Raw genomic sequence first — 8,346 nt, 5'->3', positions numbered from 1 at the left:
TATGATTCACAGCAGATATAAGTGTCTTCTTTGTGTGTATATTTAAGTGTATGTTTTGCCCAACACAAAATATGTATTTTCGGTAATGTTTTGTTGTTTGTTTGTTTGTTTTGTTTTGTTGTGTTTTAAGAAAATGTATAGCAACCCCCCCTCTTTTCCTCCCCAGCCTTCCACTCAATGGCTGCTTTGTTTAAGGATCCGGTCCCAGTCTGGCTGTGGGAGTGATGCTCCTGTTGCTGGTGCTGGTGCTTTGCATTAATCAATTGGTGTCTGAAAGAACAATTCAGTCTCAGTCTCTGGTCTACAACGTCCATGAGGTAGTTTAAGGATATTGTTCAAAAATGAGATTTATTAATAGATGTAAATTCATTGTACACGTTGATTTTTTTTTTTTTAGTATTTTATTGTTAGATCTCAGCACTTGATGCAATTATTATGATTGTGATTATGATGAAGATTGTTATTGTTATTGTATTAGCATATTTGTGAGCATATTTTAAATATTTTTGAAACCTGCTACAGAGCAGGTTAAGATCCAGATTAAAGATCAGCAGGTATGAAATTATCACCTACTGACCAAATAAATCTTCAGAAAATAGCATCAACATTCCTGGAAGGACCTCCAAACACAGAATACACAGCAAGGATACCTGTTCGACCAATAAAAATGATTTACTTTTGATCTGCGACAAGTTGAAGCATCTCCTTTATTAGGCTGTGTGATAGTAAGCTTTAATGTTTAAACGGATTCAGTCTGAACTGCAGCCATCACCTTACAAATAATAATCTGCAGTGAGAACGCACTTGGTGATAAAACTATTAATTGGAATTAAAATATTTATTGTGTGCACTAAATCGCCAGAATAACTAAAACATTTTCTGCAACATTTATCAGCATCATTTTAACAACAATATTGTATTTTACTGGTACATTTTTGTGATCTGTAGAGATTTATATCACCATTTGATAATATTTCTGCAGCAGGCGCCACTCATTGGGATCATTTTTTGTGGAAAACAAGTCATATGATCTGTGAAACACGCCTCTGTGACTGGTTAGATGATGTCAACCAATTACTTGGGTAAGTTAGAGTAAGTGAAACCAGATAACACAAAGATACCCTAGGTATGTTGAACTCTCTTCGTCTGAACAAGTGTCAACTTCTGTGTTTGTACGCTCCAGGTATTATTCCTGTTTTGGAGATGTTAATATTAATTAAACTGAGGTCAGTTCAGCTCAGTTCTTTTAATGTAGCACCAGCTTACAGCAACATCCATTCAAAGGCTTTATAGGGTAAACAGTGTGATAGCCTGTTGTCAAACTGTAGATAAGAAGAAGGACCAGAAGATATTTTCATGGAACCAACAGATGCTCTGCCATGACTGATTTGAGTAGAAAGAAAACAAACCGAAAAAAAAAGAAAGAATGAAAGAAAAAGTGAGACTAAGGACCAAACAGAAGACAAAAGTTCTGCCATTATAGCAAATAATCAACTGGAGTAGAAGTGCTTAGTGGACTGTGGGAGGTCCCAGCCTGTGTCTACAGCAGAATCTGATATTCTTTATGATAACCAACCCAGTCCCCATAATGTAAAAAAAAAAAAATCGAACCTCTGAACTGAAGATAGAAACATTGTTTTACAGGAATTTGAAGTTCTGGATGAATGAATGTGTGTATGCAAGATAAGATGTCCCACATATTTCTCTGTGCAAATTACTAGCAGGTCAAATTGGAACTACAGGTGTATGCATGTGTCTGTGTGTGAGCAAGTGAGGGAGTGAGAGAGGCAGAGAGAGATTAAAGTTGCTAGTATCAGCTTTCTTTGTTGCCAGAGCACTTAGTGTTGGGTTTCTCTGTCAGAGAAGAGAAGAGAAACATAGGATAGGAAATAGTGAGCAGAATTGAGTACATATAAGTATCTGGTCTCGGGTTGATAGGACGAATAGATGTGATGACTCTCTCATGTTAAGGTAAGGCTGCACGTCCTCCGCTGCTTTTTCAATTAACAAGGCTTTTCTTATGTAGGAAACATATTTCAAAGCCAAAGGTATTAAATAAATGAATTCATTATATTTTTCCTATTCTGTGCTTAAAATCACTAATGTGATTGTTTTTTATACGCAGGCTTTGACTGCATTTCTTTTGCCTACAACTATACTTGGATTAAATATGCTGTACAAAATATAGTTATTAGTATTATTATTATTAGTTAGTAAAATACTATATTTATATATACTAAAAATACGACACTATGAACATAACTAAAACAGTAACTTCTCACTAGCAACCTCAAGTGGTCAAAATAATCATTACCCATCAAAATATATTAGCACATGACACCAGAATACTGCACACATATATTACTTTAGAGGCTCAAAGATGACTGTATTTCTTAGGGTTGTCATTAGGCATGTTCACAGATTTAAAGGCTGACTGATGATATAGAAATGCATTATTCAGCAGAGATTATTGTGTCTCCTGTGTTTTCTTCAGGAAACTCTCAAACTTGAACTGTGATAGTGGATTCATTGTTGACCTTCACTGGGATCCGTTGCAGACATTAACTTGGACAGTGATGGCAGGATCCGGTGTCGCTGTGAGGCTGCATGAGTTCAGAGAGTCTCACAACTCCAAAGAGCTTGTCTCACCAGCTATGTTAAAACCAAAGTGAGTGGTCACTCTATCAAACTAGATCTGGATAAAGTTCTCAAAAAACACTCTGACCTTTTGCTTAAGTAAAAGTATTAATGCCATAATGTGTAAATACTTTGTTACAAATAGCCCTCAAATTTACTTATGGTATAAGTAATAAATGTAAATTATACTGCTACAAAATAAAAGAAATAAATAAAAAAACTTGTTAAAAAAAGTCATGCTTATATCTATACTGAACTGCGCATTGTGTTAGGAATGACAGGATGGCATCGTTTGATGGAAATTAAAATGATCAGCCTACAAAGGGCTGAATTCACACACAACCCCTTAATTCAAAATGAAATTCTGATGTGGCAGGCTGGATCATTTTGCAGAAATTTCATTGCAACAACATAAATAACACTCAGTAGTTTGTCTGACCCTGACATGCTTGTATGACAAGCTAATAAGATGGCAGATGGTGTCCTGGTGATTTCTTCCCACCACCAAACCGGTCATGCTGAACCATGTGACAGGGAGCACAACGTTTTCCACAGTTTCTCCAGACCCTGTTACATCTGTCTTAAAGTGTGTAGGGTGAGCCTGCGCTTATTTGTGAAAAGCACAGGATGCCAGTGGTGGATCTGCCGATTTTGTCTTCATTGTCAAATGCCAATTGGTCTCCACACTGCCGTGGATTGAGCACAAGGCCCCCAAAAGAATGTCAGGCAATTCTTTTTGAACAGTGTAAAAGTGTATATATGTAAGTTTCAAAATTGAAAGGAGAAAGACTTCAAAAAACCTTTCACATCTATTCTGCTGCAGTAGTGGAGTAACTATATATTTGGCTAACATCAGATCATTCTTGTCATAAAAGTATTACATTTACAGTAAATCCCAAATATATGCAGAAATCCAAGTAGAAGCAAATGCAGTCACTGTACTCGGCAGATAGCTTGGATTTGATTTCTCTATCTTGCTGGAGCAAAACTCTACTAGCCCACTGGAGAAAGAAATAACAACTGGCCCTATAGTTAGCTTTCAAAAATGTATTAGAAAAGTCTGTAGCCTTATTGATTTCATGAACTTTCATGTGATCAAATGTAATTTTATTATTTTATATTTTTGGATATCTGAGTCATGATTAATGAAGTGTAGCAATGTCAGGAGTAAGAGCAAAAAGTTTTTCACACAGAATTTTGTTTCTTTTTCTCTACAGAAGATCACGTTTGGGGAGGAATGTGCATGGATTATATCCAGGACAGCTGGGCAGAGTACATACTATCCACTCCAAGGCCTGTGGGTAAGCTGGTTTTATATGAATCTTTGCTGTGGCGATTACAAGGGATTTTTCCTGTATTTCATCAGTGATTTACCTTGTTACAGCTAAAAGATAAAAAAGAAGGCATAAAAGCTTAAAATGTAAAAACAGATGAAAGACCATTTCTGTGATTTATTTTCTGTCATTATTTGCAAAATAGTTATACTTACATTATTTATCATTCTTTTTCGTACAGCACTTGTATATAAAACATACATGTTCTCAGTTTAAACAAAAATAGGAAAAATGTCAAATGCATAAGCAAACATTCGATCCCGGTGGTAGGTTCTAGTTGACAAAAACATTTTCAGTGATTCAGCACAAATATCAGAAGATCAAATATTCTTCGGTTGAAAAATCAGTTACACTGTTGGCCTCAGATTGGAGGAAAAGGAAAAACAAAACAAAACAAAAATATTTGAGGAATTTTGAAGATGCTCATTTGTTTCTGACAATAGCTCATTAAAATGATAATATTTTACTCTTTTTTGACAAAAGTATTTCCTTTTTTTTGTTGCCTGTCCCGTTTGGCTCTTTTGCCATCAGAATTATTGTCTAAAGGCGAAGAAAGATGCCCAACGGATTTACTTTACCAAATAGACCATCCCAGCCTTGCCGTAATGGTCCATTTGATTCACCTTTTATTGTTTATTTTATTTTATTTTCACTTGCTAAATACGGGACAGATTTGACTGGGGAAAAGAAAGGGAAAGAAAAACAGCGGAGAAGAGGGACGGGGATAAAGGGCAAAAACAAAAACAACAAAATAAGCAGACAAAAAAAATACATATATCAATCACCTGGATCACCTGTTGAGAAAGAAAAAAGAGAAAACAAGCAGAAGAAAAGAGAGCAATATAATAAACAACATTACGATGATATACGTGAATATAACAGTAAATACTAAATATTAAACATTATTGTGCAGCACGTAAGATCGACAGCGCACAGTGTGCTTTGAGGTAGGAGCCAAAAAGGGTGTAGTTTGTGTGTGTGAGCACCCGTGTGTACACCTGTGTGCATGGACGCGCTTGTTTTTAAAAGGTCCCTACATGTAATGATCTGTTGGAGGGTGTGGGGGGGGCCACTGCCCCGTCCTCCAGGGCATGAAGCAGGTATGGAGGAGATCAAGACTCCAGACATCCAGAGGCCCCCAGAACACAAGAGACCAAGGAAGACCAACAGAGGGGCAGCCGCGCCACTGTCCCAGAAAGAGTTGAGGAGAGTCCCAGATGAGGGCTCACTCAGCAGCCGCGGAGCAGAAGCCAGGGGGGTTGCAGTGACGCGCCCGTGAGCTCCGCCGGCAGCCAGCTGTGCCAGAGTGACCGAGCCCCAGGCCGAGAGGCCGACGGCACCCCACCTCCGAAGTGGCCCGAGCGAGCCCAGGCTCCAGGCCCCGACAAGCAGCCACCAAGAAGTGAGCCGGTGTGCACCTGGGCGCCCATCCCCAGACACAAAGAACCACCAATGCACCGATGTCTGAGGGCGTCTGCCACTGGCAGGGGGAGTGGTGGGGGGAGATAGACCTCCATACCTTGGAGGGCCTGAGATGTCCCCAGAGAGGTGGCGCCTGATATCTGACCTGACATATAGACAGACATACAGGCACACACAGACACAAACATCCATTCCCACCCTCATGCTCTCATATGCAATTACTCAACACTCAACCAACGTGGAGACAGACATAAAGAGACGCTGTACACACGATCACACTCCCCAAGCGTACTCTAAGCCCCAGGTCTAGGTACCCTTGCCCCTGGAGGGGGAAACTGCACCCAGACCCAGGTAGTGTTACTCTTTTCCCTGGGGTGAAGAGAAGCAGACCGCCCCGACTCCGCAGCAGCAGGGAGGCCCCACACTCCAGACCGCAGTCGGACGGCCAACTCCTCCTCCTAGCCCCCCCGCTCCAGCAGGTCGCAGAGAACGGGGGTGAGAGAAGACTCCAAACCTCCCTCCACCCGCTCATTGTAGTGTTGATGCATGTGTGTTCTAAGGTGCATTTAAAACCCAGGAGGGCATGGAGCTACCTGCCAGAGAGCAGCAGGTAAGCGCATAGCCCCCCCTGATAGCCCTCAATGTCTACGTGTATTTAAAATTGAGAGGTGGGCAACGACGCCAGGGGTGAGGTGTACACCCTGATGGTAACTTGGATTCCGTGTAGCGTGCCCACCCCCAAGATCCTATATGTATGTGTAATGAGAGTGTGAGTAATGTGAATGTCTAAGTTGTGGGATAAAATTGAGGCACAGGCAGCCAGAAGGGGACAGAGGGGGGGATGCCTCCCCTGCACCCTGGTGACATACCTTTACCCCAAGGCCCTGCATGTGTAGGTGATTGTGGTGGAGCGGGAAGAGGGACAAAAGTATTCCTGAATTAGCAGACTATTTCAAATCCCCACATCTTAAAGTTCAAAGTTCTGTGTATTTCTATAGAATTAGTCCTTGATGAAACCCTGAAATCTTTTTGAGCCATTATATGGTCAAGTTTCTTGCATTATGAGCCCTTATTTTTCAGCATTCCCTTCAGACAGCTTTTTATACAGAAAGGTTAGGTTTAGTTATCTAGCTGGTCATTGTCTTTATTCAGCTTCAGTCTGTTGTCTTTATATATTCTTTTTAGAAAGCACATTTTTTTCTGGCATGCCTCCCATGAAGGGTCCTGAAATCTTTAGATTCTTAGAGACATCAAACAGTCTGCTCTTGAGTTCAGTGTGTCTGACATAAACCACTTGGAGATGATCTTGCTTAGAGTGGAATAAATATAGCTGCCTTTTTGAACATAGCATTTTTGTTAATACTGTTTAAAAGTGTTTATGTATCTAAATGTTTTTAAAAGGCCAACATTTTACATGTGATATTTACTTTTGCAGATGATTTATTTCATTAATGCAAAAGAAACGTTCAGTTTTCACTGTTAGTGATTAAACTACTTCAGAAATATATAAATTTTATACTGAGAAATAAGTAATTTCTGCTACATGTATTTTCTAATGCTTCCATGCATGTAGTCTTAGTCAGGTAACTGTTGTGGTAGTTCTCTGTATAATGCAACTTCTCAAGTAACCCCTGCATCTTGAAAATAGACTCCAATTCCACCCTCTTGGACAGCATCAGGTGACAATAGTCGCTCTTTTGCTTTCCGTGAGACTGGAGCTAATGTGTCACTCCAACCAGAACCAAACATGGTGGAGAAAGGGGCCATTGCCTCCAGGTACACACCCCACACGTAGGGTGCAAAGAATTGAAAGGACACGCTAAAATCTGCTCAAAATGAGACCACCGTCTCAACTGGCCAGCTGTAGTCCAAAACCATGGAGTCTGGACATTTCCACCTGAGCGGTCAGCCTTTGAGACAAGCAAAGCTATTATCAGTGACTTTAAGGTATTTATGCTTGTGTTCATGCTATTTTTCACCATGTAACAGCTATGAACACCACAGTGAACAGTCTCAGCACCTCCGTGCGTCTCCAAACCATCAACAGGAAAGCTACCAGCCGAGCTTTGATATTTGCACTCTGAGAGCTTTGAGTGTCCTTCGCCACAATGCGGAAGTCTGGGAGCAGCACCTTCCTTGTTCAGCCTGCCAGGATCATTTTCAGCTGTAGTGTGCCACTTTTAAATAACATCTAACTGTATTTTCTGCTCATTCATATTGTAAATGTGATATTCATGAATATGCAATCTTACTTTACATGTCTGTCTTTGTTTTAATCCTTTTCTCCTGTGGATTACAGTACATTACCATGTTTAACATTAAAACAAACTGAAATCATTCCAATAGACTTATTGCTTTTACTGCATTTTTGTAATTGGTGGTAATTGAAGAGGGCCACAGGTTTTGTTTTTCATGAAAGAATAGCTTGCACAGAGAGGATCACAGCATGGAGCCAAAGCAGGTAACTGGACAGCATTTCACTGCGTGAGCGGAGAGGTAAATTAGTCCAGGTAAGTCTGTCAGAAATGCTGTTAATGTTACTCCGTGATACTGGATTGGGAGGTGAGTGGAACAGCTTACTTTACATTGCAGAAGAAGAATCCAGGTGATGAAGCGGATGACCGAAGAGCGGAAGACCACGCCTCCATCCAGAAGCAGAACCATGCATGCCCAACCCAAGCCAGACCACGGAGAGAGTGAAACCACAAAACACAAGAGCAAACCAGAGCCCTATTCCAGAAAGCAGGTTTAGCTAACAACTCTGAATTTGTCAACTTAACCCTGAGATGAGGGAAAATTCAGGCTTTCTGTTCATGAAAGACAATTAACTTCAGCTGGGGTTACCAGGGTAACTGATTATCTTCACATGCCAGCTGTCTGCTGACCCTCCCTCTAACTTAAAATCAAATTAAAAATAGTTAAAAACTGGGGAACATTCAAGCAGATTTTTTGT

Source organism: Simochromis diagramma, unplaced genomic scaffold, assembly GCF_900408965.1.
Source record: "Simochromis diagramma unplaced genomic scaffold, fSimDia1.1 OVJJ01000565.1, whole genome shotgun sequence".
Taxonomy (NCBI): domain Eukaryota; kingdom Metazoa; phylum Chordata; class Actinopteri; order Cichliformes; family Cichlidae; genus Simochromis; species Simochromis diagramma.
This window is presented reverse-complemented; position numbering follows the sequence as displayed.